Below are 13,801 nucleotides of genomic sequence, written 5' to 3'. Positions count from 1 at the left end.
AGACCAGCTAAAAGACCCCCCCTCAACACACACACAGCTCTGGCGCTTGGGGGAGACTATCTGCGTAGATGGATGGATGGATGGATGGATGGATGGATAGATAGATAGATAGATAGATAGATAGATAGATAGATAGATAGATAGATAGATAGATAGATAGATAGATAGATAGATAGATAGAACAAGGCTGCATAATCAACCAGAAAGAAATCTGGAACTTCACCATTAGTTCCCTGAGATCATAGTTCTGGCAGTGAACTATATAACTATATAAATTTAGTTATATTTGTAACTATATATAGTTATAGATATAAATATAACTATATAGGAATAGATATAAATATAACTTTATAAATATTCACCATATTCATATTATTATTTATTTGATTTATATACCACCCTTCCAAAATGGCTCAGGACGGTTAGGGGATGTGATACATATTGGGGATTTGAGTGTGAGTGCACTATATATTGTGAAATGTGTAAATCAACCAACCAACCAATCAATCAGCGAGGGGCCCATTGTAAAACCTCGTCTCTGGGCCCACTCCAACCTTGTTATGCTCCTGCTTTTGCAGTGGCCACTTGGACGGAGCTGCTCCATTCCTTCCCATCCTGCCACCTGCGTTCTCACCAGAGTAGCTGCTTTCACTCCATAGAAGGGAAAATAGTATTATTATTATTATTATTTATTATTATTTCTTGTTTACACAGTCAGACAGGTGTTATTGACTGGTTTGTTTTATCCAGACATCGAGTCCTTCCCAAGGACCTGGGATGCCAGAATTTTATTGTCAATCGTTATAGATATCGTCGCAGAATATAGGCTGTTCCCAGTAAAGCTGCTTTTTGTAATTGGCTGATGGTGATTTCTGTGGCTGTGTTGAGGTGCTCTTCAAGGTCTTTTGGAACTGCACCCAGGGCGCCAATTACCTCTGGGATTATTTTGGTCTTTTTCTGCCACAGCCTTTCAATTTCAGTTTGTAGATCTTTGTATTTTATTATTTTATTTTTTCTATTTCTTTTTCTTCTATTCTGCTATCCCCTGGTATTGCTATGTCGATTATTTTCACTTGTTTTTCTTTCTTCTCGACTACAGTGATATCTGGTGTATTGTGTGGCAGATGTTTGTCTGTTTGTAGTCGGAAGTCCCATAATATTTTTACATCTTCATTTTCTTCAACTTTTTCAATTTGATGGTCCCACCAATCTTTGGCTACAGGTAGCTTGTATTTTTTGCAGATGTTCCAGTGTATCATCCCTGCTACCTTGTCATGCCTTTGTTTGTAGTCAGTCTGTGCGATCTTCTTACAACAGCTGATCAGGTGGTCCACTGTTTCATCTGCTTCTTTACAAAGGCGGCACTTGCTGTTTGTTGTGGATTTTTCGACTTTGGCTCTTATTGCATTTGTTCTTAGTGCCTGTTCTTGTGCAGCCAGTATTAAACCCTCTGTTTCTTTCTTCAAGTTGCCATTCTTAAGCCATTGCCAGGTCTTGGTGATGTCTGATTTTCCACTTATATTGTGTAAATATTGACCATGCAGGGGCTTATTTCTCCATTTTTCTGCTCGGTTCTTGACTTGTTCTTTCTTGTAGGCCTGTTTTGTTTCATTGGTGTTGAATAGTTGTGCGTTCTTGACCATTTGAAGTGCATCTTCTTCACTGTCCCTTATATATTCTTCCAGGTCTCTTTTCTCCTCCTCTACTGTTTGATGGACTTGCAGCATTCCTCTTCCACTTGAGCTGTGAGGGAGGTAGAGCCTATCTACTTCACTGTGGGGGTGCAGAGCACGATTGATGGTCATGATTTTCCTGGTCTTACGATCTAGCGTCTCTAGCTCTGCCTGGGTCCAGTCTATCATTCCTGCAGTGTATCTCATAACAGGTATAGCCCAGGTGTTTATGGCTTGTATGATGTTCCCGCCATTGAGTATGGACTTGAGGATTTTTCTGACTCTCCTGATGTATTCACTTCCCATTTTTCTTTTAACTTCAGCATGTGCGATGTTATAAGCCTGGAGAATGCCCAAGTATTTGTAAGATTCTTTCTCTTCCAGGTTCTTGATCTTGCTTCTATTGGGCAGTTCTATTCCTTCTGTTTTTCTTATTTTCCCTCTGTTCATTATTAGTGCAGCACACTTGTCTAGTCCAAACTCCATTGCTATATCGCTACTGAATATACGGACAGTGTTGAGCAGTGATTCGATTTCTGACTGGGACTTTCCATACAGCTTCAGATCGTCCATGTACAGCAGATGGTTGATTTTACTGGATGTTTTAGATGTTTGGTATCTGAGGCTTGTTTTGTTTAGTATTTGTGAAAGTGGGGTCATGGCGATTACAAACAATAGAGGGGATAGTGAGTCCCCTTGGAAAATGCCTCTTCTAATGCTAACCTCTCCAAGTGCCTCGCCATTGATTGTTAACTGTGTACTCCACATGCTCATTGCTTTTTAAATAAATATCTGAATGTTTTTGCTGACACCAGTTGTTTCTAAACATTTTAGTATCCATGTGTGAGGCAATGAATCGAAGGCTTTCTTGTAGTCAATCCATGCAACACTTAGATTGGTTTTTCTTCTCTTGCAGTTTTCAAAAATCATTTTGTTAATCAGCAGCTGGTCTTTTGTGCTTCTGGTGTTAAGGCAATTTCCTTTCTGTTCAACTGGAAGCTGTTTGTTAGTTAATAAGTGTTGCATCACTTCATCTGCTATTATTCCAGTTAATAATTTGAACATGGTTGGCAGGCAGGTTATCGGTCTATAATTACTTGGAACTGCACCTTTTGCTGGGTCTTTCATGATGAGATGAGTTTTCCCAGTTGTTAGCCATTGTTCAATATCACCTCCTTGCAAAATGTGATTGAACTGTTTTGATAGTTGTTTATGAAGGCTTGTTAGGTGTTTAAGCCAGAAGCCATGCAGTTCATCGTCGCCTGGCGCAGTCCAATTTTTAACTTTCTTTGCTCTTTCACTGATTAATTCTGGTGTTATTATTAGATCTTGCATTTGTTGGTTACATTTTTTGACTTCTTTCATCCAGCCTGCTTTTTTATTATAATCTATTGGATTGTCCCATAATTTCCGCCAGAATTGCACTGTTTCTTCTTTATTTGGCATTTCTACATTTCTTGCAGTTTCTCCTTCTATGCTTTGGTAGAAACGTCTCTGATTCGACTGGAATTGGAGATTCTGCCTGTGTTGTGTAATTCTGGCTTCATATCTAATAATCTTCTTTGATACTGCTGTTATTTGCTGCTTTATTATTTCCAGGACTTCTCTAATTTTCCTTGAATCTAGGTGGTATTTTTGGATCCGATACTGTTTGGTGTTTCAATTCTTCAGCTTCTTGTCTGGCATATCTTTCAATTTACTAGCATCTGATCTAAGCCTGGAGATTTTATTTTCTAATCAAATCTTCCATTTAGGTGATGTACTGCTTTCTTTTTTTACAGGTCCACTGATCTTCTATCCGAGCTCTTGTGTTGTTATTGTTGCTGCACTGTACATGAGTTGGTTTGTTTCTTGCAAATTCTTGGTTGTTATTTCTGCAAGTGCAGCATTGACATCTTTTAATGCCTGAGCAAGTTGTTTTTTGGCAACTGTTTTTAGAGCTGGAAGTCGAACCCTGGTGGTTGTTTGCTTCATGTGCTCAGTTATTTTTTGCTTTAGTTCTTGTTGCTTTCCTGATAAACGGCATTTGGGTTTTTGAGGTGAAGGCAAAGGGGAGGTTGCCTGGTTTTGATTTTGAAACAGTCCAGCAATGGTGGTATCCTCTATTTCCAACACCTCCTCCATCTGTGCCTGAGCAACTGCTTCAGTTGGTGGTAATTCTTCTTCCATATCTTGAGCCTGTGTTGCTCTTTGCAGTTCTTCCAGCTCAACTCCTGTGAATACTTTATTTCTTATTCTGAATCTTCTCTGGTCTGCTAGCCTTTTTTCTATTATTTCTGTATCTGGATGCTTCTCTTTCCAAATTTGGTACATTCTTTTTAAATAACCTCTTCAAGTTGGACTAGACTTGTAATAGCAGATCATTATTTCCTTGTTGGCTTTTTTTGTATATTTTTTTCGGTTAAGCGACGTTTCTTCCAGTAGCTTTGCTGTCTCCAGCCCTGGTTGCTCAACTGAAGATCCTGAGTCCTGTAGCCCACTTGCCACCAGATGTCCAGGGACTATAGCACCTGGCGCGGTCCTTGTTGACCCGGGCGACGACCAATCCGGTATAAATTTATTAAAGTTACATCTCACCATATTGTTGACGGGAGAGGCACTCTTTGTCTGGATCCTCTGGTGAGACATGTCTTGTAATAATAATAATAATAAATAATAATAATAATGATGATGATGATGATGATGATGATTAACATTTATATCCTTCTCTTCCTCCAAGGAGCCCAAAGCAGTGTACTACATACTTAAGTTTCTCTTCGCAACAACCCTGTGAAGTAAGTTAGGCTGAGGGAGAAGCGACTGGCCCAGAGTCACCCAGCTAGTCTCCTGGCTGAATGGGGATTTGAACTCAAGTCTCCCCGGTCCTAGTCCAGCACTCTAACCACTACACCACGCTGGCTCTTCCGATAGCCTTTGAAGTACCCCTAGGGGTACTTGTACCCCCTGTTGGGAACCCCAATCTATCTCAATATTGTCTGTTCTGTCTGGCAGTGGCACTCCAGAGTTTCAGGCAAGAGTTTTCCCCAGCTCTCCCTGTAGATGCCAGGGATTGAACCTGGGACCTTCAGCATCTTTAAGCAGATACTCTACCACTGAAATACAGCCCCATCCCTAACACAGTCCAAGGGACAATAAAATGCTCCTTTAGGGAATCATGTTTGAAAACTGCATGCAGAAGGTTCCACATTCCCTCCCTGGCAGCATCTCCAAGACAGGACAAGATTATTATTATTATTTTTTAGGACAAGATTTTAGGGCCGAGAGAAACCCTTGCCTGTAACCTTGGAAAAGCTGCTGCCAGTCTGTGTAGACAATACTGAGCTAGATGGACCAAGGGCCTGACTCAATATAGAGCAGCTTCCGATGTTCCTAAGTTCCTATATTCACAGTGAAGTCCTAAGTGTTTTGAAACGGAGGGGGGAAATGTTTAAAACTGAACACCTGGACATTTTTGATGAAACTGTGAGTCTGGATTTGCTTAAAATGGCAAGAGGGTGGTGGACAGTAGGAAGGCAGGAAGGCAGTCTAAATAAATATCATAGGATTTGTCTTACACATAGTCTTACACAATGCTTGCTTGTGGTAAAACTTGTTTTTGTTTTTAAAAAAGCATGTGGTTTCTGCATAGAATAAATGTGTGGTTTTTTCCCCTGGGGAAGAGCATGAGCAATACCCTGCTAACTAGGCAAAGAGGCACCTTTTAACGTGGTGATTCTCTTTATTTAGCAGGGGGAGAGTAAATGGCCCTCTCCATCCCCAGCACAGCATCCCTCCAGTGACTTTGGCTGGTGTCTATCTTATGTTTCTTTTTAGATTGTGAGCCCTTCGGGGACAGGGATCCATCTTATTTAGTTATTTCTTATTCCTCTGTGTAAACCACCCTGAGCCATTTTTGGAAGGGTGGTATAAAAATCAAAAAATGAATGAATGAATGAAATCTTACCTGCAATCTGAAGAGGGAGAGGCGGCCCACAATACCGAAAATGATGCTAATACACCAAACTGTCCACGTGGGAAGTTTCAGGGCAGAGAGCGTCCAAGTTAGGTGCGTTCTTAAATTCTTCTTAAATTTGGATTCCCAGAAGTTGTTTGAGAAGGAGACCTGGTCTTGCAGTACTCAGCATCATCATCACCATCATCATCATCATCATCATCATCATCATCATTTATTCAACTAGCACTTTGCAGAGTTGTAAGAAAGGCCTTGGGAAAGATATTTAGATGCCATGACGTGTCTATACCTACAGAGATTAGAATAGTTTGGACAATTGTTTTCCCCATGACACTCTGTGGATGCAAAAGCTGGATTTTTAAGAAGCAAGATAGAAAAAGTATTCACACTTTTGAACTTTGGTGCTGGATAAGACTTTTGAGGATACCATGGACAGCCAGGAAAATAAACAAATGGATCACAGAACAAACCAATCCAGAATTTTCACTCAAGGCACAAATGACCAGGCTCAAACTATCATACTTTGGACACATTATGCGAAAACCCAGCTCCCTTGAGAAGTCCATAATGCTGGGGAAAGCTGAAGGCAAGAGAAGAAAATGGCCAGCAGCAAGGTGGATGGACCTGATCACAACAGCAATGGATGCACCACTGAGAGACCTTAAAGGCCAAGTTGAAGACAGATCATCCTGGAGAGAATTTATATATGTGGTCGCTAAGAGTCAACACAGACTTGACAGCACTTAATCAATCAATCAATCAATCAATCAATCAATCAATCAATCAGGGAGAGAGAGGGGGATATGTCTCCATCATCTCTCTAGGAGGAAACAAAGAAGATTGACTCACCACAGGAGGTACCTGAGGAGTCAAAGCAGGGTTCATAGAGTAGAGGCAAGCAGGGACAGGTGAGGAGACCCTGACTAGCTCCCTCTGATCCCAATGCCCCTAGTTGCCATTAGGTTAGTTGGTGCAAAAGGTCGATGCACTGGAACTCCATCTCCAACACGTATAGACAAGAGTGAGCTAAGCAGACCAATGGTCCGGCTTGGTATAAGACAGCTTCCTATGTTCCTATGTACAACTCCCATGGAATCACAGGATCATAGAATGTCAGAGTTGGAAGGTACCTTAGAGTTCTTCAGTCCCCTACTCCGTGCAGGAAACTGCTACAGCAGCTCTGACAGATGCCTGTCCAGCCTCTGTTTGAAAACCTCCAGCAAAGGAAAGCCTACCACTGCATGAGGGAGACTGCTTCGCTGTCGAACAGCTCTTACAATTATTTATTTGTTTGTTTATTGATTTGATTTGATTTGATTTTTATACCGCCCTTCCGAAATGGCTCAGGGCGGTTTACAATCAAAACAGAAAACATTAAAAACAATTAAAACAGAGATACAAATATAAATACCAATTTAAAACAACTTAAAAAACAATTAAACTATCAAAACAATTAAAACCCTGAAAACCAGGTTAACATTAAAACAATTAAAAACTGATTAAAAACCCTGAAAGGCCAGGCCAAACAGATGGGTTTTAAGGGCTCTCTTGAAGGTCAGCAAAGAATCAAGATTACCAATTTCTGCTGGGAGTGCATTCCACAGTCCAGGAGCAGCTACAGAGAAGGCCCGCCTCTGAGTCGTCACCAAACGAACCGGTGACAACTGGAGACGGACCTCCCCAGATGACCTTAACGTGCGGTGGGGATCATGTAAAAGAAGGCGCTCTCTAAGATATCTTGGACCGAAGCCGTTCAGGGCTTTAAAGGTAATAACCAGCACTTTGTATTTTGCCCGGAAACATATTGGCAGCCAATGTAACTGTTTCAAAACAGGCATCATATGGTCTCTTCGGGTTGCCCCAGAGACCAATCTGGCAGTCGCATTCGGAACTAACTGAAGTTTCCGGACTACATACAAAGGCAGAATTAAGAAATTCTTCGTAATGCCTAGCCTAAATCTGCTTCCTTGCCATTTCAACCCATGGATTCTAGTAGCCCAGCCCTAAGGAGCAACAGAGAACCAGTCTGTTCCTTCTTCTATAAGGCCATGGTGGCCAGGGATGTTGTAGTTCAGTATCATCTGGAGACCCAAATATGAGGACCCCTGACCTTAGAATGATGAGTTAGTGTTCTAGCATACAGTCGAGATGTGCAACGAAACCAGACCACACCCTTGTGCAGCAACTATAATGTGCCAAGGGAAGGCAGGTAGTTTGCGTAAGAGAAAACACACTCAGAATTTATCATTTCTACAGTCCTTTTTAGTGCTTCACAATGGATATAACATTGCTCCTCTTCCGTTTCTGTTGTGAAATGTCATGATGCATCTGTTGAACTCCTCCCTCCTCCTTCCATGATCTTCTGGGTATTTGAAGACCATCCTTCCAGGCCTTCACAACTCTGGTCCTGCCCCCAGTAGAAACATAGGAAGTTGCCTTATACCAAGTCAGACCCTGGGTCTGCCTGGCTCAGAGCTTTCTGGCACAATATTTTCTATTCTGACTGGAAGCAGCTCTCCAAGGTCACAGGCAGCTTTTCTCTGTTGCTCCCGAGGACTGGATTAGAAATTGGATTAGAAATTCCATGGGTTGAAATTGCAAGGAAGGAGATTTAGGAGACGACAGGGATCAAACCTGGGACCTTCTGCGAGCAAAGCAGATGCAATTCCAGCTCTGTGATTTCCATCTCTCTGCTCTTAACTGATCAGGGTGGGGGTGGGGGCCAGTTCTCTCCTGCGTCTGCTTCCCTCTTCACTGTTCTAGCTATGTTTCTCAGGAAGACGGTTCCCAGAAGCAATTTAACCCAGGCTGCTCGTCTGCAGCGCAGGCATCCCTATGGATCACGGTGCTGCTGGCCCGCCTAACCCCACTTTGAAGCCCGGCCTTTAGACAAAGTTTAGGGTGCGAGCGTGCCCTTTACCCTGGCACTGGAATCAGATGGGTGCTCGGGCTGCTTGTTGCCTGAGTGCACACAGAGATGGGTGCCTAGAGCGCCCGTCTCAGAGGAGAGGAGAGTTGGTCTTGTGGTAGCAAGCGTGTCTTCCCCCCTTAGCTGAGCAGGGTCTGCCCTGGTTTCATTTGAATGGGAGATTAGAAGTGTGAGCACTGTAAGAGATTCCCCATCAGGGGATTGAGCCGCTCTGGGAAGAGCATCGAGGTTCCAGGTTCCCTCCCTGGCAGCATCTCCAAGATAGGACTGAGAGAGATTCCTGCCTGCAACCTTGGAGAAGCTGCTGCCAGTCTGTGTAGGCAATACTGAGCTAGATGGACCAATGGTCTGACTGGCAGCTTCGTATGTTCCTATCCCCCAATGCACCACGCTCGACACACTATGCATTGTGGGATATCCAAAGGTTGGGATGTGTCATCCCAGCCTCCAAAGACCCACACTGCTGGGAGCAGTGAGGATCATGTGAGCGCATGGTAGTATACCTGAAGAAAAGCAGAAGAATCATCTGGGGGGAAGATGAGTTGGACTCTCCCTACCCCACTGCCCGCCCTCCGCATCCCAGGACTATCATGTGAATAGCCTCAGGGTCTTACTCCTAGTCAGCTCTAATTCCAGCTTTAGCGCCAACTTTAAACTCTTCCTCCAGCTTTCACTAACTTTCTGCTGCAGGCGAGCCTCCTTTTATTCTCTTCCCCCCCTCCAATTTTCCGAAACTAACCGATTTAAAATTTACTGGATGTTATGCTTTAAAAGAAAATTATTACAAAATGATGTATAGATGGTATCTGACACCCCAAAAATTGGCATTAATGTATAAAAATGTATCAAACAAATGTTGGAAGTGTGGACAGTCTGAAGGCACTTTTTTTCCTATGTGGTGGAGCTGTGGGAAGGCTAAAGCATATTGGGAGATGATATAGCAATAGCAATAGCAATAGCACTTACATTTATATACCGCTTTATAGCCGGAGCTCTCTAAGCGGTTTACAATGATTTAGCATATTGCCCCCCAACATTCTGGGTACTCATTTTACCGACCTCGGAAGGGTGGAAGGCTGAGTCAACCTTGAGCCCCTGGTCAGGATCGAACTTGTAACCTTCTGGTTACAGGGTGGCAGTTTTACCACTGCGCCACCAGGGGCTCATGGCTCATATAGATATTAAAAAACTATGGTTTTTTAATATCTATATCTATATCTATATCTATCTATCTATACTGCTAATATACAGTCCTTCTTAACAATACTAAGTGTTATGTTAATGGAAATAAAAGTGGCTCTAGCAGAATGGAATAGTAGAAAACTTTTGTTAATATTAACCTAACCTTCCCACAATATTACTTAGCTGCAGAACATGTCTACCATCCATAGTTAAAAAAAATTGCCCCCAGGTACTGGAGAACTTCTAGCACGTGTTATTTATTTGTGAAGTATTACAGGTATAAAATATATTGTAATGTGATATCTGCCTTGCAGACTGAGTTATCAGAATCCATTCTGCATTTAACATCTTACCTCCTTTGGTGGTTTTATTATTGTTTGGTTATTTACGTATTGTTTTATAGTTGCTGTTAGCCACCTTCAGCCTTTGGAAAGAAAGTGGGATACAAATTTTGAAATCTCTTGCTGGCCTTTGGACATAATAAAGACATTCCGATTTTGGAAATTATGAAATTAAACAAATATTAGCTGGGCTGGGCGTAGAGTATCTGTGCCTCAGGCCAGCACTGTGGCTGCCTCCCTCCCCTCCCCTGCAATTTCTGGTTGGCGGGCTGGCCAGAAAGCTGGCCCTCCACCTCCTCCTTCCTGCCCAGCTCCCGGCAGCGGCCGCCTCCTCCAGCTGGCTGGGCCAGGCTGCCGCCTCCTGCTCCTGGTGGCTGACCCGGCCCACCTCCACCTCCTGCTCCTGGCAGCCACCAGCTGGCATCCCTATTTTCTCCCCCCCCCCGTCCCCATCACTCGTCTGGCAGCTGCTCGTGAACTCTTGCAAGAGCTGCCACATATGGGATTAGCGGCGGGTACGTTTAAGAGAATTAAATATATAGATAGATGCTTAGACATCAGCTCAACCCCTGCACCTGTTTTAAGCAGGAGGATAAAGACGCAAAGCAGATTATATCTGAAGTGAAGCCTCTCAAAGACTGTGCTTAACTTTAGAAAACTTTACTAAACTTACTTGCATGCACAGTACCTGCAGTCCTATGTACACTTACTTAGGAGGAAATTCAGTTTAATACAATGGGGCTTACTTGGGATATAAATGTAATAATAATAAGTAGACATGGACTGTTATCATTCCTTCAGCATTACAAAAGAGCACTACTGTATTTTTGAAGTTCTAGTATCAGGCACACTTGTTGAAATTAATTGACTAGATGGTAAAAGACAAGTGATTAATCAACTGACAGCATTTTAATTAGCTGACAACTCTAATTGTTAGCAGGCCTTATTAACCCTCTGGTGGTTCTTCCTGGCATACTATGTTGAAATCACTTCACTAGCTTAAATTTTCTCACTTTCGTAATAGGGTCTTCACCTGTGTACAAAGACTTTTTGTGGGGAGGCCCTAACAGGGTTGTTTTCTTCTCCTGACTTAGAAAGGGTTGCCTTGGCCAGGATTCAATATATACTATTACTATTGAGTGGTTCTGAAATGGTTTAACATTATGATTGTCCCTAAGGATGCTGAAAATTGTACTTCCATGAGGATGCTAAGAATTCTCCATGTGAGATCTGCCACAAAATTCCAATGTCCAACTACAAAAGTGTAAAATATCAAAACAATTCAGTGTCCAGTATTGAAACATCCTTGGGCAGCTAAACAAGCCCAAGGTTTTAGGACATCCTAGGATTAGGATAGATGTAAATGTGCTTCCCTAAACATGTGAGCCAGTTTCAGTGGAAGAGGCACATGGATACTTTGCTAAATACTGCTTGGACCTGCACTGCCAATGTAAGGTGTGTCACACAGAAGTTTTTCACATCTGGCTTTTAGTTTGCATCTCCTCCAGAATGGAGGGTGTGTGTTCACATATTGGCCAAATTTACCCTGAAGTCCCTGCAAGATATCAGGGAGCACTTCACACACAATTCGAGATTTTCATTGTACTTTAGAGTGTAGCCCGATTTATATCCGGGGTTAAAAAAAATCCACTTTGCATTGGTTGTGGGGGGGCAACTTTGAACTTGCAGTAAAGCCTCACAGAAAATCCACGGTAAAGCTTGCTGTGGGAAAGCTCACAGGGGCGTCGTAGGGGGTGGCCCATGGGGCATGAGCCCCAATGAATTGCTCAGACCTCATCAGCCACCTCCCTCATCTGTGCCATCTTCCAGAAAGGAACTGCAGCAGTGGAAGCACCTACACAGAGCAAGGGAGAGAGCTCCTAGCCTCCCCTCGCTCTATTCTGCTCAGGCGCAGAGCCAGCCGAGTGGCGGCCTGGGTCCAGCAGCCCCCTCCAAGTACGCCCGTGCACATGGCTTCACGCGCACAGGGGTGTGGCTCAGGCTCCAGAGGAGCCCAGAGCAAACTCCCCCCTCCCACGCCCAGGCCGCCAAGAGCCCGGCGAACTCTCCGGCAGTTATTTCAGGCAGCGCAGACTGCCCGACAGAAAGTTTCCCCCTTTTTCTCCCTCTCTGGAAAGAGAGAAAGGGGGAAACGTCCCATCAGGCAGCCAACGCTGCCTGAAATGATGAGCTGAGAGCTCGCTCGAGCTTGCAGCAGCTCGGACCATGCCCCTTTGCGTGTGACATCACACACAAAGGGGATGTGGGCTGGGCCTCCGAGAGCCCGAGCGAGCTCTCCCGTCGTCATTTCAGGCAGCGTTGGCTGCCCGATAGAACATTTTCCCCTTTCTCTCCCTCCAGAGACGGAGAGAAAGGGAAAAACATTCTATTGGGCAGTCTGTGCTGCCTGAAATAACTAGCAGACAATTTGCCCGGGCTCTCAGGGAGGGGTGAGTTCGCTCTGGGCTCCTACGGAGCCCGAGCCATGGGGCTCAGCTGCCTTTTTTCATTGGCAGCCCAGGTTCTTTGAACCCGTTTGCACAATGGTGGCTACGCCCCTGATTCTGCTTCTACCTTTGTAGGTGCTGGCTGGAGGCTGTATTATAATATCAGTTAGCAAAAGGGGGGCTGTGGGTCCAGGCTCCAGATCTTTTTAGCAATGCCCCCTGGTGCCAGCTGTGAAATAAATGACCATCCAGCATTGGCACATTCCCTGTGCACGGCCAGTTCCACTTTGTTTTGTCTGTTTGCAAGGGTGCTTGTGGAGGTTGGAGCAAGCTGGTGTAGTGCAGTTGCTCCAAGCCAGCGCTGTGAATGAGGTGGTCCTGAGTTTGAATCTTGCCGTTGCCATTAATTCACTAGCCAGCCTTAGGCAAGCTGTTCTCACTGAGCTGCAGCTTTACAACCTGCTGTCTGGGGACAAACGTGCTGGCCTACCTTGGAGGGTCATTGAAATACTTACAAAAAGATGATGTATGTGAAGCACTTGGCATGCTCTAAAAAGCCCCCTATAAACACTGGCCGGTTCGAATCCCCACTGGTATGTTTCCCAGACTATGGGAAACCCCTATATCGGGCAGCAGTGATATAGGAAGATGCTGAAAGGCATCATCTCACACTGTGTGAGAGGAGGCAATGGTAAACCCCTCCTGAATTCTACCAAAAGAAAAGCACAGGGCTCTGTGGGCACCAGGAGTCGAAATCGACTTGATGGCCCACTTTGCCTTTACCATCCTGATTAAGGCATAGGCAGCAGACTAGGGAAAAGTGCCTACACTGTGGAAAGCTTCCAGAGCTTCACAGCACAGAGCATTCAGGGTAGGTGGAATTTTCACCCAGTTCTGCTTCCCCCAGAAATGCTCTGTGTTCTCCAAATATATATTCCTGAGGACTGTGCGAAGATTGGGGAAATTGTCCTTCACTCTGCATACTCTGTGCTGCAGAGCTAAGAGAGCCCTTCACTGTATGGGCACTCCTCCCCTGCCACGCTGGCATCCTATCCCTATCCTCTGTTATAGCATTATTTACGTACTTACTTATTGTCATCAACAATTATTTATTTATTATTTATTATTTTAAAATGAGCCAGTCCTCTATTGTCGTGTTGGGCTGACTTCGGTCTTGTGTGTTCAGCCTCTGCTTAATTATGACAAAATTTTAAACTGAAAAGCAAGACTGCATAATCAGTGTTAATGGTTAATCTCTTTACCATTAAAGGTGTAAC

Source organism: Hemicordylus capensis, chromosome 7, assembly GCF_027244095.1.
Source record: "Hemicordylus capensis ecotype Gifberg chromosome 7, rHemCap1.1.pri, whole genome shotgun sequence".
Taxonomy (NCBI): domain Eukaryota; kingdom Metazoa; phylum Chordata; class Lepidosauria; order Squamata; family Cordylidae; genus Hemicordylus; species Hemicordylus capensis.
This window is presented reverse-complemented; position numbering follows the sequence as displayed.